Here is a 27836-nt window from a genome sequence, read left to right on the forward strand (position 1 = left end):
TGTCTGTGCATTATGACATCATGGCTGTGCGTTCTCCTGTATTCCGAGCTGCAGTAGTTGCTATGTGTTCTGTCTGTGCATTATGACATCATGGCTGTGTGTTCTCCTGTATTCCGAGCTGCAGTAGTTGCTATGTGTTCTGTCTGTGCATTATGACATCATGGCTGTGCGTTCTCCTGTATTCGGAGTGCAGTAGTTGCTATGTGTTCTGTCTGTGCATTATGACATCATGGCTGTGTGTTCTCCTGTATTCCGAGCTGCAGTAGTTGCTATGTGTTCTGTCTGGGCATTATGACATCATGGCTGTGCGTTCTCCTGTATTCCGAGCTGCAGTAGTTGCTATGTGTTCTGTCTGTGCATTATGACATCATGGCTGTGCGTTCTCCTGTATTCCGAGCTGCAGTAGTTGCTATGTGTTCTGTCTGTGCATTATGACATCATGGCTGTGCGTTCTCCTGTATTCTGAGCTGCAGTAGTTGCTATGTGTTCTGTCTGTGCATTATGACATCATGGCTGTGCGTTCTCCTGTATTCCGAGCTGCAGTAGCAGTAGTTGCTATGTGTTCTGTCTGTGCATTATGACATCATGGCCGTGTGTTCTGTTGTGAATCAGACAGTAGTTAATGAGCCCAGAGTGTTGTTGTTTGAGCCTTTAAGGCCTGATTAATCCACTGCTTCTTATCTGGGCTCTGCCACTCTGCTCTGTTTCAACATTGAAACAAGACCCCATTCATCTTAAACCACATGTATACCCTGTTCACAGACGCACACACACAAGCACACACACAAGCACACACACACACACACACACACACACACACACACACACACACACACACACACACACACACACACACACACACACACACACACACACACACACACACACACACACACACACACACACACACACACACACACACACACACACACACACACCCAGTCCATCCATCTGGAGCTGTCTGTGGTCAATGTTCACAGGGCTTCTTCAGTGTTTCGTCAGCAGTTCAACTGATGACCAAACCCTTAGATAACCCCACATTTCCAGGTCAGCTCCCTACTTCATCATTATGTGGTGGGTGTGTAAGTGTGTTTCTGTGTGTGTGTGTGTTTCATCTGTGTGTGTGTGTGTGTGTGTGTGTGAGTCTGTGTGTGTGTGTGTGTGTGTGTGTGTGTGTGTGTGTGTGTGTGTGTGTGTGTGTGTGTGTGTGTGTGTGTGTGTGTGTGTGTGTGTGTGTGTGTGTGTGAGTGAGTGAGTGAGTGAGTGAGTGAGTGAGTGAGTGGTGGTGAGTGAGTGAGTGAGTGAGTGAGTGAGAGTGAGTGAGTGAGTGAGTGAGTGAGTGAGTGTTTCTATGCAGTTTGCCGTCAATAATAATGAGTCGCCCATAAACTGAAAACATGGAATAAGGACAATTCCAGTATTACTTCAAGTGGAATGTATCACCACATATGGCATAGAACCTACATCCCCATTTAGAGGAGGAGAAGTGGTTAAGAACCACATGGGAACGTTCTCTGGTTGCCTAGCGCCAGCTGAGATCAAAGCTATAGTCCTGCTACCCATTGATACAGTAGCACTCTGACCCTCATATCGTACTGAGTCCCAAATGGCACTCTATTCCATACATAGTGCACTACTTTTGACCAGATGGGCCCTGTCCAAAAGTATTATATGGGGAATAGGTGTCAGTTGTGATGCAGCCTGTGTCTTTTCAGAAGGAGAGAGTAACATGAGAGTCTATGTGGGTTTCCTGTGTCTTTTCAGAAGGAGAGAGTAACATGAGAGTCTATGTGGGTTTCCTGTGTCTTTTCAGAAGGAGAGAGTAACATGAGAGTCTATGTGGGTTTACTGTGTCTTTTCAGAAGGAGAGAGTAACATGAGAGTCTATGTGGGTTTCCTGTGTCTTTTCAGAAGGAGAGAGTAACATGAGAGTCTATGTGGGTTTCCTGTGTCTTTTCAGAAGGAGAGAGTAACATGAGAGTCTATGTGGGTTTCCTGTGTCTTTTCAGAAGGAGAGAGTAACATGAGAGTCTATGTGGGTTACCTGTGTCTTTTCAGAAGGAGAGAGTAACATGAGAGTCTATGTGGGTTTCCTGTGTCTTTTCAGAAGGAGAGAGTAACATGAGAGTCTATGTGGGTTTCCTGTGTCTTTTCAGAAGGAGAGAGTAACATGAGAGTCTATGTGGGTTTCCTGTGTCTTTTCAGAAGGAGAGAGTAACATGAGAGTCTATGTGGGTTTCCTGTGTCTTTTCAGAAGGAGAGAGTAACATGAGAGTCTATGTGGGTTTCCTGTGTCTTTTCAAAAGGAGAGAGTAACATGAGAGTCTATGTGGGTTTCCTGTGTCTTTTCAGAAGGAGAGAGTAACATGAGAGTCTATGTGGGTTTACTGTGTCTTTTCAGAAGGAGAGAGTTACATGAGAGTCTATGTGGGTTTACTGTGTCTTTTCAGAAGGAGAGAGTAACATGAGAGTCTATGTGGGTTTACTGTGTCTTTTCAGAAGGAGAGAGTAACATGAGAGTCTATGTGGGTTTCCTGTGTCTTTTCAGAAGGAGAGAGTAACATGAGAGTCTATGTGGGTTTCCTGTGTCTTTTCAGAAGGAGAGAGTAACATGAGAGTCTATGTGGGTTTCCTGTGTCTTTTCAGAAGGAGAGAGTAACATGAGAGTCTTTGTGGGTTTCCTGTGTCTTTTCAGAAGGAGAGAGTAACATGAGAGTCTATGTGGGTTTCCTGTGTCTTTTCAGAAGGAGAGAGTAACATGAGAGTCTATGTGGGTTTCCTGTGTCTTTTCAGAAGGAGAGAGTAACATGAGAGTCTATGTGGGTTTCCTGTGTCTTTTCAGAAGGAGAGAGTAACATGAGAGTCTATGTGGGTTTCCTGTGGCAGTCTGAACAGTGATAGACATCCTTGACTTAGCAGTGAGAGTGTGTTCAACTGTCCTCCTCTTCACTTAATCCTGACTGACTAGTACATGTACATGAAAACTATAATGTGGCGAGGGAGGGAGGGAGGGAGGGAGGGAGAGGGAGGGAGAGAAGGGGTTGAAGGGAGGTGAGAGAGAGGGGGAAGAGGTAGAGAAATAGGGAAAGGGGAAAGGGGGAGAGAGAGAGGTGAAAAGAAACAGATAGAGAGAAAGGAGAGAGAGAGAGAGAGAGAGAGAGAGGGAGGGAGAGAGAGAGAGAGAGAAGGGGGTTGAAGGGAGGTGAGAGAGAGGGGGAAGAGGTAGAGAAATAGGGAAAGGGGAGAGAGAGAGGTGAAAAGAAACAGATAGAGAGAAAGGAGAGAGAGAGAGAGAGAGAGAGAGAGAGAGAGAGAGAGAGGGAGAGAGAGAGAGAGAGAACAAAGGGTGGTGAGAGAGAGTTGAAAAGAGAGATAAAAGGATAGAGGGAAGAGGGAGAGAAAGAGAGAGAGGAGGGTGGGTAAAGAGGGAGAGAAAGAGAGAGAGGAGGGTGGGTAAAGAGGGAGAGAAAGAGAGAGAGGAGGGTGGGTAAAGAGGGAATGGTTCTTAATTAAAGGAGTCATATGCTGCCATCGTCTCAACAATATGGATTCACTGATGACTGATGGAATGATAAAATAGATTAAAAAGTGGAATCAATCATTCACAGTGTGTGTGTGTGTGTGTGTGTGTGTGTGTGTGTGTGTGTGTGTGTGTGTGTGTGTGTGTGTGTGTGTGTGTGTGTGTGTGTGTGTGTGTGTGTGTGTGTGTGTGTGTGTGTGTGTGTGTGTGTGTGTGTGTGTGTGTGTGTGTGTGTCCGTCCATCACTTGAATTACATTTAATTAAATATTGATAGTTGCATTAAATGGGCTCAATTGGAATGTCTTCTTATTCTGAATGAACATGAACGTCATACTGTATTGTTGTCACAATACCAGAATTTTGGCTTCAATACCGATATCATTGTGATACTCGATACCAAAATGATACCAAATCTATGCTACATATTAGCCAATTAATGAAGTGAATTAATACAGTTTTGGGTGAAAATCAGCTTTGAAATCAGCATATTTTGTGCTATGGTTAGCAAATGATCACAAACAAAGTATTGAATCAAATCAAATCGAATGTTATTTGTCACATGCGCCGAATACAACAGGTGTAGTAGAGCTTACAGTGAAATGCTGACTGACAAGCCCTTAACCAACGCTGCAGTTTTAAGACAATACCTAAATTTCCCTGCAATAAAGTCACCGGCCACTAGGAGCGCTACCTCTGGATTAGCATTTCCTCTTTGCTTATGGCGGAATACAGCTCATTTAGTGCAGTTTTAGATCCTCGCTCTGTGATGGTATGTAGACAGCTACGAAAAATACAGATGAAAACTCTCTGGGTAATTGTGTGGTCTACAGCTTATCATGAGATACTCTACCTCAGGCGAGCAAAACCTTGAGACTTCCTTAAATTTCGTGCACCAGCTCTTTGTTTACATAAATGCATAGGCCCCCGCCCGTGTCTTACCAGAGGCTGCTGTTTTGTCTTGCCGATGGAGTGTATAACCCTCCAGCTGTATGTTATTAATGTCGTCGTTCACCAACGACTCGGCGAAGCATAAACTATTACATTTTTTAATGTCCCGTTTGGTAGGATATACGTGCGTTCAGTTTGTCCCATTTATTTTCCAGCGATTGAACGTTAGCTAACAGGGCAGAAGGGCAGATTAGCCCCTTGTCGCCGGGTCCTCATCCTGATCTTTTGCTCGAAATCTCAGTTTCCTTCACCAGCGAATTACAGGGATCAGGGCCTGGTCGGGTGTCAACAGTATATCCCTCGCCTCCAGGGATCAGGGCCTGGTCGGGTGTCAACAGGATATCCCTCACGTCCAGGGATCAGGGCCTGGTCGGGTGTCAACAGGATATCCCTCGCGTCCAGGGATCAGGGACTGGTCGGGTGTCAACAGTATATCCCTCACGTCTAGGGATCAGGGCCTGGTCGGGTGTCAACAGTATATCCCTCACGTCCAGGGATCAGGGCCTGGTCGGGTGTCAACAGGATATCCCTCGCGTCCAGGGATCAGGGCCTGGTCTGGTGTCAACAGCATATCCCTCGCCTCCGACTCATTGAAGAAAAACACTTCGTGCAGTTTGAGGTGAGCAATCCCAGTTCTGATGTTTAGGAGCTCTTTTCGGTCATTGGAGACGGTAACAGCTACATTATTTACAAAACAAGTTACGAACAACGCAAAAATACAAACAAAATGGCATTATTGGTTGTGGGCCGATTATGGGTAATGAATTGATGCTAGCTTGCGCTGTAAGCTAGCAAAGGAAATTAGCCTACAAAGCTGGGAGATACCGGTTTATCTTCTAGCATTGTAAAGTGTTTCAAACCTGTATGGACATTGTTTTGTGAACAGTAATGAACAATTTCAATATTTCTACATGCCTTGTATTATTCAAGTGTGTTAAGTCCTGTGTAGCATGGGGAGCTAACACGACGCAGGCCAGACTCCCAGTGAGTTCAGCGGTTCCTCGGGACAGACAAGAGTCAGTACGAGAGGGGAGCTAACACGATGCAGGCCAGACTCCCAGTGAGTTCAGCGGTTCCTCGGGACAGACAAGAGTCAGTACTAGAGGGGAGCTAACACGATGCAGGCCAGACTCCCAGTGAGTTCAGCGGTTCCTCGGGACAGACAAGAGTCAGTACTAGAGGGGAGCTAACACGATGCAGGCCAGACTCCCAGTGAGAGCAGTTGTTCCTCAGGACAGACTAGAGTCAGTACTAGAGGGGAGCTAACACGACGCAGGCCAGACTCCCAGTGAGTTCAGCGGTTCCTCGGGACAGACAAGAGTCAGTACTAGAGGGGAGCTAACACGACGCAGGCCAGACTCCCAGTGAGTTCAGCGGTTCCTCGGGACAGACAGAGTCAGTACTAGAGGGGAGCTAACCCAGTGCAGGCCAGACTCCCAGTGAGTTCAGCGGTTCCTCGGGACAGACAAGAGTCAGTACTAGAGGGGAGCTAACACGATGCAGGCCAGACTCCCAGTGAGAGCAGTTGTTCCTCAGGACAGACTAGAGTCAGTACTAGAGGGGAGCTAACACGACGCAGGCCAGACTCCCAGTGAGTTCAGCGGTTCCTCGGGACAGACAAGAGTCAGTACTAGAGGGGAGCTTCAGGCCAGACTCCCAGTGAGAGCAGTTGTTCCTCAGGACAGACTAGAGTCAGTACTAGAGGGGAGCTAACACGACGCAGGCCAGACTCCCAGTGAGAGCAGTTGTTCCTCAGGACAGACTAGAGTCAGTACTAGAGGGGAGCTAACACGACACAGGCCAGACTCCCAGTGAGAGCAGTTGTTCCTCAGGACAGACTAGAGTCAGTACTAGAGGGGAGCTAACACGACGCAGGCCAGACTCCCAGTGAGAGCAGTTGTTCCTCAGGACAGACTAGAGTCAGTACTAGAGGGGAGCTAACACGACGAGGCCAGACTCCCAGTGAGAGCAGTTGTTCCTCAGGACAGACTAGAGTCAGTACTAGAGGGGAGCTAACACGACGCAGGCCAGACTCCCAGTGAGTTCAGCGGTTCCTCGGGACAGACTAGAGTCAGTACTAGAGGGGAGCTAACACGACGCAGGCCAGACTCCCAGTGAGAGCAGTTGTTCCTCAGGACAGACTAGAGTCAGTACTAGAGGGGAGCTAACACGACGCAGGCCAGACTCCCAGTGAGAGCAGTTGTTCCTCAGGACAGACAAGAGTCAGTACTAGAGGGGAGCTAACACGACGCAGGCCAGACTCCCAGTGAGAGCAGTTGTTCCTCAGGACAGACTAGAGTCAGTACTAGAGGGGAGCTAACACGACGCAGGCCAGACTCCCAGTGAGAGCAGTTGTTCCTCAGGACAGACTAGAGTCAGTACTAGAGGGGAGCTAACACGACGCAGGCCAGACTCCCAGTGAGAGCAGTTGTTCCTCAGGACAGACAAGAGTCAGTACTAGAGGGAGCTAACACGACGCAGGCCAGACTCCCAGTGAGAGCAGTTGTTCCTCAGGACAGACAAGAGTCAGTACTAGAGGGGAGCTAACACGACGCAGGCCAGACTCCCAGTGAGAGCAGTTGTTCCTCAGGACAGACAAGAGTCAGTACTAGAGGGAGCTAACACGACGCAGGCCAGACTCCCAGTGAGAGCAGTTGTTCCTCAGGACAGACAAGAGTCAGTACTAGAGGGGAGCTAACACGACGCAGGCCAGACTCCCAGTGAGAGCAGTTGTTCCTCAGGACAGACTAGAGTCAGTACTAGAGGGGAGCTAACACGACGCAGGCCAGACTCCCAGTGAGAGCAGTTGTTCCTCAGGACAGACAAGAGTCAGTACTAGAGGGGAGCTAACACGACGCAGGCCAGACTCCCAGTGAGAGCAGTTGTTCCTCAGGACAGACTAGAGTCAGTACTAGAGGGGAGCTAACACGACACAGGCCAGACTCCCAGTGAGAGCAGTTGTTCCTCAGGACAGACTAGAGTCAGTACTAGAGGGGAGCTAACACGATGCAGGCCAGACTCCCAGTGAGAGCAGTTGTTCCTCAGGACAGACTAGAGTCAGTACTAGAGGGGAGCTAACACGACACAGGCCAGACTCCCAGTGAGAGCAGTTGTTCCTCAGGACAGACTAGAGTCAGTACTAGAGGGGAGCTAACACGACGCAGGCCAGACTCCCAGTGAGAGCAGTTGTTCCTCAGGACAGACTAGAGTCAGTACTAGAGGGGAGCTAACACGACGCAGGCCAGACTCCCAGTGAGAGCAGTTGTTCCTCAGGACAGACTAGAGTCAGTACTAGAGGGGAGCTAACACGACGCAGGCCAGACTCCCAGTGAGAGCAGTTGTTCCTCAGGACAGACTAGAGTCAGTACTAGAGGGGAGCTAACACGACGCAGGCCAGACTCCCAGTGAGAGCAGAGGTTCTTCCCTCTCATTCCCTTCTCTCTTTCTTCCCTCATTTCCTCTTCTCTCTTTCTTCCCTCTCATTCCCTCTTCTCCCTTTCTTCCCTCATTTCCTCTTCTCTCTTTCTTCCCTCTCATTCCCTCTTCTCCCTTTCTTCCCTCATTTCCTCTTCTCCCTTTCTTCCCTCTCATTTCCTCTTCTCTCTTTCTTCCCTCTCAATTCCTCTTCTCTCTTTCTTTCCCTTTCTCCCTCTTTCTCGCTCTCCCTCTTTCTTTCTCCCTCTCCCTCTTTCTCTCTCCCTCTCTCTTTCTTTCTCTCTCCCTCTCCCTCTTTCTCTCTCACTCTCTCTTTCTCTCTCCCTCTCTCTTTCTCTCTCTCTCCCTCTTTCTCTCTCTCCCTCTTTCTCTTCTCCTTCTTTTCCCCCTCTTTGGTCCTCTGTAGCTCAGATGGTAGAGCAAGGCTCTCGCAATGCTATTATACTGTTCTTCTCTCCATCTCTCCATATCATCTCTCTATTTCCTCTCTCTTCCACTACATCACTCTTTTATTCCCTCACTCTTTCTCTCTCCCCCTCTCGCTCTGTTTTCCTCTCGCCGACTGTTTCCCTCTCTCCCTCTGTCTCTCTGTGACTCTCTCTCTCTCCCTCTCCCTCTCCATCTTCTTCTCTCTCTGTCCAATAGAGTGATAACAACTCAACACTTTGGAATGTTCGTTGACAGAAGGGTCCAAGCATCTGTCGGCTGCATCATTCTCAAAGGGAGTCTGAGGGTTGCTGGTTTTTCTTAGTAGAGACAGTAGAATACAATCAATATTTTATTGTCCATTGGTTACAACAGAAATACGCAATTCCTTTCACAACACTGTCAGATACACACACACGCATACACACGCTGAGAGGCACAGGGTCAGCCCCAGAGCAGCAGCCCTTAATGTGGCTGAGAGTGTATTTGGTTGGAGACTGACTGAGTGTGTAGTCAAAGGAAGATAGAAATTGTCAAGTAGAGAGAGAGAGTGAGAGAGAAAGGGAAAGAGAGAGAGAAAGATAGAAAGCGAGGGAGAAAGAGATACAGAATGGAAGAGAGAGAGAGAGAGAGAGAGAGAGAGAGAGAGAGAGAGAGAGAGAGAGAGAGAGAGAGAGAGAGAGAGAGAGAGAGAGAGAGAGAGAGAGAGAGAGAGAGAGAGAGAGAGAGAGAGAGAGAGACCCAAAAAGGCCTGTGGTGTCGATGGTATCCTTAATGAAATGATCAAATATACAGACAACAAATTCCAATTGGCTATACTAAAACTCTTTAACATCATCCTTAGCTCTGGCATCTTCCCCAATATTTGGAATCAAGGACTGATCACCCCAATCCACAAAAGTGGAGACAAATTTGACCCCAATAACTACCGTGGAATATGCGTCAACAGTAACCTTGGGGAAATCCTCTGCATTATCATTAACAGCAGACTCGTACATTTCCTCAATGAAAACAATGTACTGAGCAAATGTCAAATCGCCTTTTACCAAATTACCGTACAACAGACCATGTATTCACCCTGCACACCCTAATTGACAATCAAACAAACCAAAACAAAGGCAAAGTCTTCTCATACTTTGTTGATTTCAAAAAAGCCTTCGACTCAATTTGGCATGAGGGTCTTCTATACAAACTGATGGAAAGTGGTGTTGGGGGTAAAACATACGACATTATAAAATCCATGTACACAAACAACAAGTGTGCGGTTAAAATTGGCAAAAAACACACACATTTCTTCCCAAAGGGCCGTGGGGTGAGACAGGGTTGCTGCTTAAGCCCCACCCTCTTCAACATATATATCAACAAATTGGCGCGGGCACTAGAACAGTCTGCAGCACCCGGCCTCATCCTACTAGAATCCAAAGTCAAATGTCTGCTGTTTGCTGATGATCTGGTGCTTCTGTCACCAACCAAGGAGGGCCTACAGCAGCACCTAGATCTGCACAGATTCTGTCAGACCTGGGCCCTGACAGTAAATTACAGTAAGACCAAAATAATGGTGTTCCAAAAAAGGTCCAGTCACCAGGACCACAAATACAAATTCCATCTAGACACTGTTGCCCGAGAGCACACAAAAACATTAGCGCTACAAAAACATTAACATTAGCGCCACAGGTAACTTCCACAAAGCTGTGAAAAAAAGCTGTGAACGATCTGAGAGAGGGCATTCTATGTCATCAAAAGGAACATAATTTCAACATACCAATTAGGATCTGGCTAAAAATAATTGAATCAGTCATAGAGCCCATTGCCCTTTACGGCTGTGAGATCTGGGGTCGGCTCACCAATCAAGACAAAATTGAGACTCTGCATGCAGAATTCTGAAAACATATCCTCTGTGTACAACATAGAACACCAAATAATACATGCAGAGCAGAATTAGGCCGATACCCACTAATTATCAAAATCCAGAAAAGAGACGTTAAATTCTACAACCACCTAAAAGGAAGCTATTCCCAAACCTTCCATAACAAAGCCATCACCTACAGAGAGATGAACCTGGAGAAGAGTCCCCTAAGCAAGCTGGTCCTGGGGCTCTGTTCACAAACACAAACACACCCCACAGAGCCCCAGGACAACAGCACAATTAGACCCAACCAAATCATGAGAAAACAAAAAGATAATTACTTGACACATTGGACAGAATTAACAAAAAAACAGAGCAAACTAGAATGCTATTTGGCCCTAAAAAGAGAGTACACAGTGGCAGAATACCTGACCAATGTGACTGACCCAAACTTAAGGGAAGCTTTGACTATGTACAGACTCAGTGAGCATAGCCTTGCTATTGAGAAAGGCCGCCGTAGGCAGATATGGCTCTCAAGAGAAGACAGGCTATGTGCTCACTGCCCACAAAATGAGGTGGAAACTGAGCTGCACTTCCTATCCTCCTGTCAAATGTATGACCATATTAGAGATACATATTTCCCTCAGATTACACAGATACACAAAGAATTCGAAAACAAATCAATTTTTGATAAACTCCCATATCTACTGGGTGAAATTCCACATATATATAATATGACATTTGTAATGTCTTGATTGTTTTGAAACTTCTGTATGTGTAATGTTTACTGTTAATTTATATTGTTTATTTCACTTTTGTACATTATCTACCTCACTTGCTTTGGCAATGTTAACACATGTTTCCCATGACAATAAAGCCCCTTGAATTGAATTGAGAGGGAGAACGAGCGAGAGAAAAACAGTAAGAGTAGACTACATAATTACAGAGAGAAAAGTTATGGCCTGAAGTGTAACATTACAGAAGTGTATCTCTGAGTGGTTTTACCGTAGAGAACTGCTGAGGAGCAGGAATCAGTCAAGCAGAACAACAGCTCCCACAGGGAAGACAGAGGGGCGTGTTTCAATGGGTTGGGAGTTTTAGAAGGACACGGTAGAGCAGGTACATTTCCCACAGGAATATTTACAACATGATGGTAGAGTCATTTGTCCTCTACAGAGATATGTTAGTGAGGAGTCATTTGTCCTCTACAGAGATATGTTAGAAGGATACATTTGTCCTCTACAGAGATATGTTAGTGAGGAGTCATTTGTCCTCTACAGAGATATGTTAGTGAGGAGTCATTTGTCCTCTACAGAGATATGTTAGAAGGATACATTTGTCCTCTACAGAGATATGTTAGTGAGGAGTCATTTGTCCTCTACAGAGATATGTTAGAAGGATACATTTGTCCTCTACAGAGATATGTTAGAAGGAGCCATTTTTCCTCTACAGAGATATGTTAGTAAGGATCCATTTGTCCTCTACAGAGATATGTTAGAAGGAGCCATTTGTCCTCTACAGAGATAGTGTACCTTTATCATCCTCTTCAGCCTTCTGAATCTCTTCTCCATCTCCCATGTCTCTTTTTATATATTTGTTTGTTCTGCATGTCTCTCTCTCTCTCTCTCTCTCTCTCTCTCTCTCTCTCTCTCTCTCTCTCTCTCTCTCTGTCTCTCTTTCTTCTCCCTCTCTTCTCTCTCTCTCTCTGTCTCTCTCTCTCTCTCTCTCTTCTCCCTCTCTCTCTCTCTCTCTCAATTCAATTCAATTCAAGGGCTTTATTGGCATGGGAAACATGTGTTAACATTGCCAAAGCAAGTGAGGTAGACAACATACAAAGTGAATATATAAAGTGAAAAACAAAAACTCTCTCTCTCACTGTCTTCTCCCTCTCTCTCTCACTGTCTTCTCCCTCTCTCTCTCACTGTCTTCTCCCTCTCACTGTATTGTCTGTCTGTCTGTCTGTCTGTCTGTCTGTCTGTCTGTCTGTCTGTCTGTCTGTCTGTCTGTCTGTCTGTCTGTCTGTCTGTCTGTCTGTCTGTCTGTCTGTCTGTCTGTCTGTCTGTCTGTCTGTCTGTCTGTCTGTCTGTCTGTCTGTCTGTCTGTCTGTCTGTCTGTCTGTCTGTCTGTCTGTCTGTCTGTCTGTCTGTCTCTCTCTCTCTCTCTCTCTCTCTCTCTCTCTCTCAGTTCAATTCAATTCAAGGGCTTTATTGGCATGGGAAACATGTGTTAACATTGCCAAAGCAAGTGAGGTAGACAACATACAAAGTGAATATATAAAGTGAAAACCAAAAACTCTCTCTCTCACTGTCTTCTCCCTCTCTCTCTCACTGTCTTCTCCCTCTCTCTCTCACTGTCTTCTCCCTCTCACTGTATTGTCTGTCTGTCTGTCTGTCTGTCTGTCTGTCTGTCTGTCTGTCTGTCTGTCTGTCTGTCTGTCTGTCTGTCTGTCTGTCTGTCTGTCTGTCTGTCTGTCTGTCTGTCTGTCTGTCTGTCTGTCTGTCTGTCTGTCTGTCTGTCTGTCTGTCTGTCTGTCTGTCTGTCTGTCTGTCTGTCTGTCTGTCTGTCTGTCTGTCTGTCTGTCTGTCTGTCTGTCTGTCTGTCTGTCTGTCTGTCTGTCTGTCTGTCTGTCTCTGTCTGTCTGTCTGTCTGTCTGTCTGTCTGTCTGTCTGTCTGTCTGTCTGTCTGTCTGTCTGTCTCTCTCTCTCTCTCTCTCTCTCTCTCTCTCTCTCTCTCTCAGTTCAATTCAATTCAAGGGCTTTATTGGCATGGGAAACATGTGTTAACATTGCCAAAGCAAGTGAGGTAGATAATGTATAAAGTGAAATAAACAATCAGAATGAACAGTAAACATTACACATACAGAAGTTTCAAAACAATAAAGACATTACAAATGTCATATTATATATATACAGTGTTTTAACAATGTACAAATGGTTAAAGGACACAAGATAAAATAAATAAGCATAAATGTATTACAATGGTGTGTGTTCTTCACTGGTTGCCCTTTTCTCGCGGCAACAGGTCATTAATATTGCTGCTGTGATGTCACACTGTGGAATTTCACCCAGTAGATATGGGAGTTTATCAAAAATTGGATTTGTTTTCGAATTCTTTGTGGATCTGTGTAATCTGAGGGAAATATGTCTCTCTGTCTCTGTGATTTGTGTAGTGCTGAGTGAGGAATGTTTATGTTCTTGGCATTTAGATCCTTCAGGGATCAGCAGGGTGTCGCTTCTGTGTGTGTGTGTGTGTGTGTGTGTGTGTGTGTGTGTGTGTGTGTGTGTGTGTGTGTGTGTGTGTGTGTGTGTGTGTGTGTGTGTGTGTGTGTGTGTGTGTGTGTGTGTGTGTGTGTGTGTGTGTGTGTGTGTGTGTGTGTGTGTGTGTGTGTGTGTGTGTGTGTGTGTGTGTGTGTGGTGAGCTCCATGTCTGGAGGAGTGATCAGGAGGAGCCGAGGGACACCGAGGCCCAGAGAGGGCTATCAGAGTCCAGGTTAAAGACCAGGGGAGGGACGGGGGTCAGAACCAGAAGCCAACAACAACAACCAGTAACATCCTGTTTGATATGGGAGGGAGAGATGGAGAGATGGAGAGAGAGAAATAGAAAAGGGAGAGATAGAGGGTGGGAGGGAGAGAGGGAGAGAGAGAAATAGACAGAAAGGGGAGAGATAGAGGGTGGGAGGAGAGAGGGAGAGAGGGAGAGATGGAGAGAGAAATAAACAGAAAAGGGAGAGAGAGGGTGGGAGGAGAGAGGGAGAGATGGAGAGAGAAATAAACAGAAAAGGGAGAGAGAGGGTGGGAGGAGAGAGGGAGAGAGAGATAAGAGGGGGAGAGAAGGTGGCTTTGTGTTTAAAAGTACTGGGTCAATAAACGAAAGGTTGCTGGTTTGAATCCCTGAGCCGAACAGGTGAAACATCTTGCTGTGTTCTAGTGTACTACAAACATAGATGGCTCTCCTATTCTGACCACTTTGCCCAGTCATATTCAAGGTTGGAACTACCTTTCTAAGGGTTCTGATGCTTCTAGCCTTGATTTGCATTTTGGATAACATAACAACAGAATGTAATATTCATATTGCTTACTAGGTGTTATCTAATGAATTGTGTATCCATCCCTCTTCAACCCAGGGTTGATTCCAATGAATTGTGTATCCATCCCTCTTCAACCCAGGGTTGATTCCAATGAATTGTGTATCCATCCCTCTTCAACCCAGGGTTGATTCCAATGAATTGTGTATCCATCCCTCTTCAACCCAGGGTTGATTCCAATGATTGAATTGTGTTTCCATCCCTCTTCAACCCAGGGTTGATTCCCTCTTCAATGAATTGTGTATCCATCCCTCTTCAACCCAGGGTTGATTCCAATGAATTGTGTATCCATCCCTCTTCAACCCAGGGTTGATTCCAATGAATTGTGTTTCCATCCCTCTTCAACCCAGGGTTGATTCCAATTGATTCCAATGAATTGTGTATCCATCCTTCTTCAACCATCCCTCTTCAACCCAGGTTGATTCCAATGAATTGTGTATCCATCCCTCTTCAACCCAGGGTTGATTCCAATGAATTGTGTATCCATCCCTCTTCAACCCAGGGTTGATTCCAATGAATTGTGTATCCATCCCTCTTCAACCCAGGGTTGATTCCAATGAATTGTGTATCCATCCCTCTTCAACCCAGGGTTGATTCCAATGAATTGTGTATCCATCCCTCTCAACCCAGGGTTGATTCCAATGAATCCCTCTTCAACCCAGGGTATCCATCCCTCTTCAACCCAGGGTTGATTCCAATGAATTGTGTTTCCATCCCTCTTCAACCCAGGGTTGATTCCAATAAATTCTGTATCCATCCCTCTTCAACCCAGGGTTGATTTTAAAAAGCTGTTCAAAAGAGGACATTGTATTATCATGTATTTGTCCTCCCTGACGAAGGCCAAGCAGCCGAAACGCGTCAAGAGTTGTTATTCTTTGTTTCCATTGATCATTTCATACATATAAAGGCATTTTAATTCATCATATGACGAGTGCATTGGTCCTTTCTTTTTGAGGGGATGAATCTGCCAATGTGCCCTTGAGCAAGGCACTTAATCCTAGTAGCTTCTGTAAGTCCCTCTGGATAACAGCATCTGATAAATGACTAAAATTTAAATGTAGAAAGAGAAAGACAATGGAGAGATAGAGAGTGGAGGAGGAGGAGGAGGAGGGACAGACACAGAGACAGACAATGGAGAGATAGAGAGTGGAGGAGGAGGAGGAGGAGGAGGAGGAGGAGGAGGAGGAGAGACAGACAATGGAGAGATAGAGAGCGGGGGAGGAGGAGGAGAGACAGACAATGGAGAGATAAAGAGCAGGCGAGGAGGAGGAGAGACAGACAATGGAGAGATAGAGAGTGTGCGAGGAGGAGGAGAGACAGACAATGGAGAGATAAAGAGCAGGCGAGGAGGAGGAGAGACAGACAATGGAGAGATAGAGAGTGGGGGAGGAGGAGGAGAGACAGACAATGGAGAGACAGAGAGTGGGGGAGGAGGAGGAGAAGGAGAAGAGACAGACAATGGAGAGATAGAGAGTGTGCGAGGAGGAGGAGAGACAGACAATGGAGAGATAGAGAGTGGGCGAGGAGGAGGAGAGACAGACAATGGAGAGATAGAGAGTGGGGGAGGAAGAGGAGAGACAGACAATGGAGAGACAGAGAGTGGGGAGGAGGAGGAGAAGGAGAAGAGACAGACAATGGAGAGATAGAGAGTGGGGGGAGGAGGAGGAGGAGGAGGAGGAGGAGGAGGAGGAGGAGGGAGGAGGGAGGAGGAGGAGGAGGAGGAGGAGGAGGAGGAGGAGGAGGAGGAGGAGGAGGAGGAGGAGGAGAGACAGACAATGGAGAGATAGAGAGTGGGGGAGGAGGAGGAGAGACAGACAGACAATGGAGAGATAGAGAGTGGGGGAGGAGGAGGAGAGACAGACAATGGAGAGATAGAGAGTGGGGGAGGAGGAGGAGAAGGAGAAGAGACAGACAATGGAGAGATAGAGAGCGGGCGAGGAGGAGGAGAGACAGACAATGGAGAGATAGAGAGTGTGCGAGGAGGAGGAGAGACAGACAATGGAGAGATAGAGAGTGGGGAGGAGGAGGAGGAGGGAGGAGGAGGGGGGAGGAGGAGGAGGAGGAGGAGGAGGAGGAGGAGGAGGAGGAGGAGGAGGAGGAGGAGGAGAGACAGACAATGGAGAGATAGAGAGTGGGCGAGGAGGAGGAGAGACAGACAATGGAGAGATAGAGAGTGGTGGAGGAGGAGGAGGAGAGACAGACAATAGAGAGATAGAGAGCGGGGGAGGAAGAGGAGAGACAGACAATGGAGAGATAGAGAGTGGGGGAGGAGGAGGAGGAGGAGGAGGAGGAGGAGGAGGAGGAGGAGGAGGAGGAGGAGGAGGAGGAGGAGGAGGAGGAGGAGGAGACAGACAATAGAGAGATAGAGAGTGGGGAGGAGGAGGAGAGACAGACAATGGAGAGATAGAGAGCGGGGGAGGAGGAGGAGGAGGAGGAGGAGGAGGAGGAGGAGGAGGAGGAGGAGGAGGAGGAGGAGGGAGGAGGAGGAGGAGGAGGAGGAGGAGGAGGAGGAGGAGGAGAGGAGAGACAGACAATAGAGAGATAGAGAGTGGGGGAGGAGGAGGAGAGACAGACAATGGAGAGATAGAGAGCGGGGGGAGGAGGAGGAGAGACAGACAATGGAGAGATAGAGAGTGGGGGAGGAGGAGGAGGAGGAGAAGAGACAGACAATGGAGAGATAGAGAGTGGGGAGGAGGAGGAGAGACAGACAATGGAGAGATAGAGAGTGGGGGAGGAGGAGGAGGAGGAGGAGGAGGAGGAGAGACAGACAATGGAGAGATAGAGAGTGGGGGAGGAGGAGGAGAGACAGACAATGGAGAGATAGAGAGGGGGGGAGGAGGAGGAGAGACAGACAATGGAGAGATAGAGAGTGGGGGAGGAGGAGGAGGAGGGAGAGAGAGACAGACAATGGAGAGATAGAGAGTGGGGGGAGGAGGAGAGACAGACAATGGAGAGATAGAGAGTGGGGAGGAGGAGGAGGAGGAGGAGAGACAGACAATGGAGAGATAGAGAGTGGGGAGGAGGAGGAGAGACAGACAATGGAGAGATAGAGAGTGGGGGAGGAGGAGGAGGAGGAGGAGATGAGACAGACAATGGAGAGATAGAGAGTGGGGAGGAGGAGGAGGAGAGACAGACAATGGAGAGATAGAGAGTGGGGGAGGAGGAGGAGGAGGAGATGAGACAGACAATGGAGAGATAGAGAGTGGGGAGGAGGAGGAGAGACAGACAATGGAGAGATAGAGAGTGGGGGAGGAGGAGGAGAGACAGACAATGGAGACAATGGAGAGATAGAGAGGAGGGGGAGGAGGAGGAGGAGGAGGAGAGGAGACAGACAATGGAGAGATAGAGAGTGGGGGAGGAGGAGGAGAGACAGACAATGGAGAGATAGAGAGCGGGGGGAGGAGGAGGAGAGACAGACAATGGAGAGATAGAGAGTGGAGGAGGAGGAGGAGGAGGAGGAGATAGGAGGAGGAGGAGGAGGAGGAGACAGACAATGGAGAGATAGAGAGGAGGAGGAGGAGAGACAGACAATGGAGAGATAGAGAGCGGGGGAGGAGGAGGAGAGACAGACAATGGAGAGATAGAGAGTGGGGGAGGAGGAGGAGGAGGAGGAGAGATAGAGGAGGAGGAGGAGGAGGAGGAGGAGGAGGAGGAGGAGAGACAGACAATGGAGAGATAGAGAGTGGGGGAGGAGGAGGAGGAGGAGGAGGAGGAGGAGGAGGAGGAGGAGGAGGAGGAGGAGGAGGAGGAGGAGGAGGAGGAGGAGGAGGAGGAGGAGGAGGAGGAGGAGACAGACAATGGAGAGATAGAGAGCGGGGGAGGAGGAGGAGAGACAGACAATGGAGAGATAGAGAGTGGGGGAGGAGGAGGGGAGGAGGATAGGAGGAGGGAGGAGGAGGAGGAGGAGGAGGAGGAGGAGGAGGAGGAGGAGGAGGAGGAGGAGGAGGAGGAGGAGGAGGAGGAGGAGGAGGAGAGACAGAGACAGAGAGGGCTTGTTCATATGATCCTGCTGCTGGCTAAGACCAGGTGTGATTAATTATTATTTTCCTTTTCAGTGTGTGTGTGTGTGTGTGTGTGTGTGTGTGTGTGTGTGTGTGTGTGTGTGTGTGTGTGTGTCTGTGTCTGTGTCTGTGTCTGTGTCTGTGTCTGTGTCTGTGTCTGTGTCTGTGTCTGTGTGTGTGTGTGTGTGTGTGTGTGTGTGTGTGTGTGTGTGTGTGTGTGTGTGTGTGTGTGTGCACTCATTCCTATATGGGAAGTGATTTTAAATGCATTTAAATGTGGATGAAGCCTCTGGGCTGTAATTGAACATTAATAAAATAGCAGCATCATCCTGAGTGACAGATGAAGCTCCAGTGTTTTGATTAGAGCTGGTTCTCTAGTAGGGAATTTTCTACCTGTAGCCAAGCCAGCAGTAACACCATGAAGTCTAATACTGACTACCTGTAGCCAAGCCAGCAGGGATACCATGAAGTCTAATACTGACTACCTGTAGCCAAGCCAGCAGGGATACCATGAAGTCTACTACTGACTACCTGTAGCCAAGCCAGCAGGGACACGATGAAGTCTACTACTGACTACCTGTAGCCAAGCCAGCAGTAACACCATGAAGTCTAATACTGACTACCTGTAGCCAAGCCAGCAGGGACACCATGATGTCTACTACTGACTACCTGTAGCCAAGCCAGCAGTAACACCATGATGTCTATTACTGACTACCTGTAGCCAAGCCAGCAGGGACACCATGAAGTCTAATACTGACTACCTGTAGCCAAGCCAGCAGGGACACCATGAAGTCTACTACTGACTACCTGTAGCCAAGCCAGCAGGGACACTATGAAGTCTACTACTGACTACCTGTAGCCAAGCCAGCAGGGACACTATGAAGTCTAATACTGACTACCTGTAGCCAAGCCAGCAGGGACACCATGAAGTCTACTACTGACTACCTGTAGCCAAGCCAGCAGGGACACCATGAAGTCTACTACTGACTACCTGTAGCCAAGCCAGCAGGGATACCATGAAGTCTACTACTGACTACCTGTAGCCAAGCCAGCAGGGACACCATGAAGTCTACTACTGACTACCTGTAGCCAAGCCAGCAGGGATACTATGAAGTCTACTACTGACTACCTGTAGCCAAGCCAGCAGGGACACCATGAAGTCTACTACTGACTACCTGTAGCCAAGCCAGCAGGGACACCATGAAGTCTACTACTGACTACCTGTAGCCAAGCCAGCAGGGACACCATGAAGTCTACTACTGACTACCTGTAGCCAAGCCAGCAGGGATACCATGAAGTCTAATACTGAGATAGTAATGAACAGGGGGTTAGATCACAGAGAGAGCGAGGGCAGAAAGACTGAGAGAAAGAGACACCATGAGTCTAGACTGGGGATGACAGTGGGGACTGTGTGTGTGTGCCAAACAGTGTGTGTGTGTGTGTACCTGTGTGTGTGTGTGTGTGTGTGTGACTGTGTGTGTGTGTGTGTGTGTGTACTGTGTGTGTAGTCAAGCGTGCGTGCGTGTCGTACTGACTACCGTAGCGTGCGAAGTCTACTACTGACTACCTGTAGCCAAGTGGACGTCTACTACGTGCGTGCGTGCGTGCGTGCGTGCGTGTGTGTGTGTGTGCACTCATTCCTATATGGGAAGTGATTTTAAATGCATTTAAATGTGGATGAAGCCTCTGGGCTGTAATTGAACATTAATAAAATAGCAGCATCATCCTGAGTGACAGATGAAGCTCCAGTGTTTTGATTAGAGCTGGTTCTCTAGTAGGGAATTTTCTACCTGTAGCCAAGCCAGCAGTAACACCATGAAGTCTACTACTGACTACCTGTAGCCAAGCCAGCAGGGATACCATGAAGTCTACTACTGACTACCTGTAGCCAAGCCAGCAGGGACACCATGAAGTCTACTACTGACTACCTGTAGCCAAGCCAGCAGGGATACTATGAAGTCTACTACTGACTACCTGTAGCCAAGCCAGCAGGGATACTATGAAGTCTACTACTGACTACCTGTAGCCAAGCCAGCAGGGACACCATGAAGTCTACTACTGACTACCTGTAGCCAAGCCAGCAGGGACACCATGAAGTCTACTACTGACTACCTGTAGCCAAGCCAGCAGGGATACCATGAAGTCTAATACTGAGATAGTAATGAACAGGGGGGTTAGATCACAGAGAGAGCGAGGGCAGAAGACTGAGAGAAAGAGACTAGAGTAGAGGGGATGACAGTGGGGGACTGTGTGTGTGTGTGTGTGTGTGTGTGTGTGTGTGTGTGTGTGTGTGTGTGCGTGCGTGCGTGCGTGCGTGCGTGCGTGCGTGCGTGCGTGCGTGCGTGTGTGTGTGTGTGTCTGTGTCTGTGTTCATGCCGTGTGAGATACCAGCATGGAAAGTGCATTAAGAAATGTCATTGGTTTTGTTCTCTCTCTCTTCTCTTCCCCCTCTTCCTCTATCAGCCCTGCCTCTCGTCTCTGTCTCTTTCACCCCCCCCTCCCTCCCTATCTCTCCTTTCCCTGCACCCCCCCAGGCTTATACAACTCAACAGTGGAGTCACTGCAGCCAATATTCACTGGTATCAGGTTGCGCTCAATTCCAATTAAATACAATCCAGCAAGTATGAGTTAAAGACAGAACTGACCCCAACTCCGTAGCCAGACAGTCCATCTGTGTAAAGATTAAATAGGGCAACTGGTCATCAAATTCATTAAATAACACGCTGTTAAATTAATCTGACAGAGACTCCATCAGACAGAGATATTCTGTTAAATTAATCTGACAGAGACTCCATCAGACAGAGATATTCTGTTAAATTAATCTGACAGAGACTCCATCAGACAGAGATATTCTGTTAAATTCATCTGACAGAGACTCCATCAGACAGAGATATTCTGTTAAATTAATCTGACAGAGACTCCATCAGACAGAGATATTCTGTTAAATTAATCTGACAGAGACTCCATCAGACAGAGATATTCTGTTACATTAATCTGACAGAGACTCCATCAGACAGAGATATTCTGTTAAATTAATCTGACAGAGACTCCATCAGACAGAGATATTCTGTTAAATTAATCAGACAGAGACTCCATCAGACAGAGATATTCTGTTAAATTATTCTGGCAGAGACTCCATCAGACAGAGACTCTATCAGACAGAGATATTCTGTTACATTAATCTGGCAGAGACTCCATCAGACAGAGATATTCTGTTACATTAATCTGACAGAGACTCCATCAGACAGAGATATTCTGTTAAATTAATCTGGCAGAGACTCCATCAGACAGAGATATTCTGTTAAAACTTCTTATGGCTTGAATCCCGCTAATGGGATCGATATGACAACAGCCAGTGAAAGTGCAGGGAGCCAATTTCAAAACAACAGAAATCCCATAATTAAAATTCATCAAACATAGAAGTATTTTACACCATTTTAAAAGATAAACTTGTTGTTAATCCCACCACAGTGTCCGATTTCAAAAACGCATTACGACGAAAGCACAGCAAACGATCATGTTAGGTCTGCACCTTGTCACTGAAAAACACAGCCATTTTTCCAGCCAAAGAGAGGAGTCACAAAAAGCAGGAATAGAGATCAAATTAATCACTAACCTTTTATGATCTTCATCAGATGATACTCATAGGGCTTCATGTTACACAATACATGTATGTTTTGTTTGGTAAAGTTCATATACAAAAATATGAGTTTACATTGGCGCGTTATTTTTAGTAGTTCCAAAACATCCGGTGATTTTGCAGAGAGCCACATCAATTTACAGAAATACTCATAATAAACCTTGATAAAAGATACAACTATTATGCATGGAATTATAGTTACACTTCTCCTTAATGCAACCGCTGTGTCAGATTTCAAAAAGCTTTACCGAAAGAACACACCATGCAATAATCTGAGTACAGCGCTCAGACAACAAATCAAGCCATACAGATATCTGCCATGTTGTGGAGTCAACAAAGTCAGAAATAGCATTATAAATATAAACTTACCTTTGATGATCTTCATCAGAATGCACTCCCAGGAATCCCAGTTCCACAATAAATGTTTGATTTGTTCGATAAAGTCCATCATTTATGTCCAAATAACTCATTTTTGTTCGCGCGTTTAGCCCAGTAATCCAAATGCTCAATGCACGATCGCTTAGTTCAGACGAAAAGTAAAAAAAGTTATATTACAGTTCGTAGAAACATGTCAAACTATGTATAGAATCAATCTTTAAGATGTTTTTATCATAAATCTTCAATAATATTCCAACCGGAGAATTCCTTGGTCTTCAGAAATGCAATGGAACTCAAGCTAACTCTCACATGAATGCGCGTGACCAGCTCATGCCACTCTGCTAGACCATTGACTCATTCAGCTCCCATTCCCCTTCCTCACAGTAGAAGCATCAAACAAGGTTCTAAAGACTGCTGACATCTAGTGGAAGCCTTAGGAAGTGCAATTTGACCCCATAGACGCTGTACATTCAATAGGCAAAGAGTTGAAAAACTACAAACCTCAGATGTCCCACTTCCTAGTTGGATTTTTCTCAGGTTTTTCCCTGCCATATGAGTTATGTTATACTCACAGACATCATTCAAACAGTTTTAGAAACTTCAGAGTGTTTTCTATCCAAATCTACCAATAATATGCATATATTAGCAACTGAGCATGAGTAGCAGGCAGTTTACTCTGGGCACCTTATTCATCCAAGCTACTCAATACTGCCCCCAGCCATAACAAGTGTATTTAATCTGGCAGAGACTCCATCAGACAGAGATATTCTCTTAACTTCTTGGATATAGGGGGCGCTCTTTTAATTTATGGATAAAAAAACATTCCCATTTTAAACAAGATATTTTGTCACGAAAAGATGCTCGACTATGGATATAATTGACAGCTTTGGAAAGAAAACACTCTGACGTTTCCAAAACTGCTGATATAACTGATATTATCTGTGAGTGCCACAGAACTAATGCTACAGGCGAAACCAAGATGAAACTTCAAACAGGAAGTGAGCCAGATTTTTTTAGGCGCTGTGTTCCAATGTCTCCTTATATGGCCGTGAATGCGCCAGGAACGAGCCTACACTTTCTGTCGTTTCTCCAAGGTGTCTGCAGCATTGTGAAGTATTTGTAGGCATATCATTGGAAGATTGACCATAAGAGACTACATTTACCAGGTGTCCGCCTGGTGTCCTCTGTCGAAATTGGTGAGTAATCTCCAGCTGCATGTATTTTCCCATGTGATTCAGAGGAGAAACCAAACTGCCACGAAAGATTTATCATCGAATAGATATGTGAAAAACACCTTGAGGATTGATTTTAAACAATGTTTACCATGTTTATGTCGATATTATGGAGTTAATTTGGAAAAAAGTTTGCCGTTTTGATGACTGAATTTTCGGGATTTTTTCTCAGCCAAACGTGATGTACAAAACGGAGCGATTTCTCCTACACAAATAATATTTTTGGAAAAACTGAACATTTGCTATTTCACTGAGAGTCTCCTCATTGAAAACATCTGAAGTTCTTCAAAGGTAAATTATTTTATTTGAATGCTTTTCTTGTTTTTGTGAAAATGTTGCCTGCTGAATGCTAGGCTTAATGCTATGCTAGGCTATCAATACTGTTACACAAATGCTTGTTTTGCTATGGTTAAAAAGCATATTTTGAAAATCTGAGATGACAGTGTTGTTAACAAAAGGCTAAGCTTGAGAGCCAATACATTAATTTCATTTCATTTGCGATTTTCATGAATAGTTAACGTTGCGTTATGCTAATGAGCTTGAGGCTATACTTAAGATCCCGGATACGGGATTGCTCATCGCAACAGGTTAAATTAATCTGACAGAGACTCCATCAGACAGAGATATTCTGTTAAATTAATCAGACAGAGACTCCATCAGACAGAGATATTCTGTTACATTAATCTGACAGAGACTCTATCAGACAGAGATAGCGATATTAGAGACTAGTATATACAATATATTAATACAACACTAAGAAAACAGTCATTTGACCACCTGCTGTGAAACTAACAGTGTAAAACAGCGACACCATTGGACACAGACAGAGATAAAACCCGATTGTAATACATCTATGGAAAGATAGTTAGAAAATACGAAAATGTGACAAGTCCAAATTGTGTGAATATTTATGATAGGCACTGTAAAGGGAGTTGATTTTTCTGAGCTTTGTAGTTCATATGATGTTCATGTAGGAGGAGTCGGGTGCTGCCATCGATGAATCTCTCTGCTGAATAAGTCATGTTTATCTTCAATAAATAATGATCAGCTTATTAAAACAGAGATCCTTGGAAGAAGATGAAATTACATCTGTTATGAGTTTTACTGAAATAGGTGCTCTGCCAACTAACTACTTTGACTGAGGCAGAGGGCTTTATACACACACAACCACACACACGCAAACACGCACATATAAAGACAGACACAAACATACACACATAAAGATACACACACACACACACACACACACACACACACACACACACACACACACACACACACACACACACACACACACACACACACACACACACACACACACACACACACACACACACACACACACACAGACACACACACATATAAAGACAGACACAAACATACACACATAAAGATACACACACAAACACACACACATTAAGACACACAAAAAGACACACACAAAGACACACACAACCACACACACACGCAAACACGCACACACACACACACACACACACACACACACACACACACACACACACACACACACACACACACACACACACACACACACACACACACACACACACACACACACACACACACACACACACACACACAAACACACACACACACACACACACACAACACACACACAACGCAAACACGCACACACACACACACACACACACACACACACACACACACACACACACACACACACACACACACACACACACACACACACACACACACACACACACACACACACACACACACATACACACAAACACACACACACACACACACACATATAAAGACAGACACAAACATAAACACATAAAGATACACCCACACACACACACACACACACACACACACACACACACACACACACACACACACACACACACACACACACACACACACACACACACACACACACACACACACACACAAACACACAAGCACACACACATAAAAACACACACACACACATAGATAAACACACACACATAAAAAACACACACACATAAAAAAACACACACACACATAGATACACACATAAAAACAGACACATAGATACACACACACTGATCTAAATGGGGGGTTGAGATACACATGCCTTGTAGCCACTGGACTGTCAGGGCTCTGCGGCTGTGGACTCTGAATTACACGTGTACATTACAGACACACATGTGCACACGTTTTACATACGTGTGGCCCCAGCAGGAACTGAGCCGACTATCCTGGGGTTGCATCATGATCTACCAGCTGAGACTTCAGTAAGTCGGGTTTTATAGACAGTGAATCAAGGTCAACCCTGGTACAGCACCACCTCTGTCCAGCACCCTGTCTTTAAAGATGGAGAGAGAGAGAGAGAGAGAGAGAGAGAGAGAGAGAGAGAGAGAGAGAGAGAGAGAGAGAGAGAGAGAGAGAAACAGAGAGGGAAACAGGAAACAGAGAAACAGAGAAACAGAGAAGCAGAGAGAAACAGAGAGAAACAGAGAAACAGAGAAACAGAGAAACAGAGAGAAACAGAGAAACAGAGAGAAACAGAGAGAAACAGAGAGAAACAGAGAGAAACAGGGAGAAACAGAGAAACAGAGAAACAGAGAAACAGAGAAACAGAGAGAAACAGAGAAACAGAGAGAAACAGAGAGAAACAGAGAGAAACAGAGAGAAACAGAGAGAAACAGGGAGAAACAGAGAAACAGAGAGAAACAGAGAAACAGAGAAACAGAGAAACAGAGAGAAACAGAAACAGAGAAACAGAGAAACAGAGAGAAACAGAGAAACAGAGAGAAACAGAGAAACAGATCAACAGAGAGAAACAGAGAAACAGAGAAACAGAGAAACAGAGAAACAGAGAAACAGAGAAACAGATAAACAGAGAGAAACAGAGAGAAACAGAGAAACAGAGAAACAGAGAAACAGAGAAACAGAGAGAAACAGAGAGAAACAGAGAGAAACAGAGAAACAGAGATACAGAGATACAGAGAAACAGAGAAACAGAGAAACAGAGATACAGAGAAACAGAGAAACAGAGAAACAGAGAGAAACAGAGAAACAGATAAACAGAGAAACAGAGAAACAGAGAAACAGAGATACAGAGAAACAGAGAAACAGAGAGAAACAGAGAAACAGATAAACAGAGAAACGGATAAACAGAGAGAAACAGAGATACAGAGAAACAGAGAAACAGAGAAACAGAGAAACAGAGAGAAACAGAGAAACAGATAAACAGAGAAACAGATAAACAGAGAGAAACAGAGAAACAGAGAAACGGAGAAACAGAGAGAAACAGAGAAACAGAGAAACAGAGAAACAGAGAAACAGATGAACAGAGAAACAGAGAAACAGAGAAACAGAGAAACAGAGAAACAGAGAGAAACAGAGAAACAGATGAACAGAGAAACAGAGAAACAGATGAACAGAGAAACAGAGAAACAGAGAAACAGAGAAACAGAGAAACAGAGAAACAGAGAAACAGAGAAACAGAGAGAAACAGAGAGAAACAGAGAGAAACAGAGAAACAGAGAAACAGAGAAACAGAGAGAAACAGAGAGAAACAGAGAGAAACAGAGAGAAACAGAGAAACAGAGAAACAGAGAAACAGAGAGAAACAGAGAGAAACAGAGAGAAACACAGAGAAACAGAGAAACAGAGAGAAACAGAGAGAAACAGAGAAACAGAGAAACAGAGAAACAGAGAAACAGAGAAACAGAGAGAAACAGAGAAACAGAGAAACAGAGAGAAACAGAGAGAAACAGAGAAACAGAGAAACAGATAAACAGAGAAACAGAGAAACAGAGAAACAGAGAGAAACAGAGAAACAGAGAAACAGAGAGAAACAGGGAAACAGAGAAACAGAGAGAAAGAGAGAAACAGAGAAACAGAGAAACAGAGAGAAACAGAGAAACAGAGAAACAGAGAGAAACAGAGAAACAGAGAAACAGAGAGAAACAGAGAAACAGAGAAACAGAGAAACAGAGAAACAGCTAAACAGAGAAACAGCTAAACAGAGAAACAGAGAAACAGAGAAACAGAGAGAAACAGAGAAACAGAGAAACAGAGAAACAGAGAGAAACAGAGAGAAACAGAGAAACAGAGAAACAGATAAACAGAGAAACAGAGAAACAGAGAGAAACAGGGAAACAGAGAAACAGAGAAACAGAGAGAAACAGAGAGAAACAGAGAAACAGAGAAACAGAGAGAAACAGAGAAACAGAGAGAAACAGAGAAACAGAGAAACAGAGAGAAACAGAGAGAAACAGAGAGAAACAGAGAAACAGAGAAACAGAGAGAAACAGAGAAACAGAGAAACAGAGAAACAGAGAAAC

This window comes from Oncorhynchus gorbuscha, unplaced genomic scaffold, assembly GCF_021184085.1.
Source record: "Oncorhynchus gorbuscha isolate QuinsamMale2020 ecotype Even-year unplaced genomic scaffold, OgorEven_v1.0 Un_scaffold_1369, whole genome shotgun sequence".
NCBI classification, from domain to species: domain Eukaryota; kingdom Metazoa; phylum Chordata; class Actinopteri; order Salmoniformes; family Salmonidae; genus Oncorhynchus; species Oncorhynchus gorbuscha.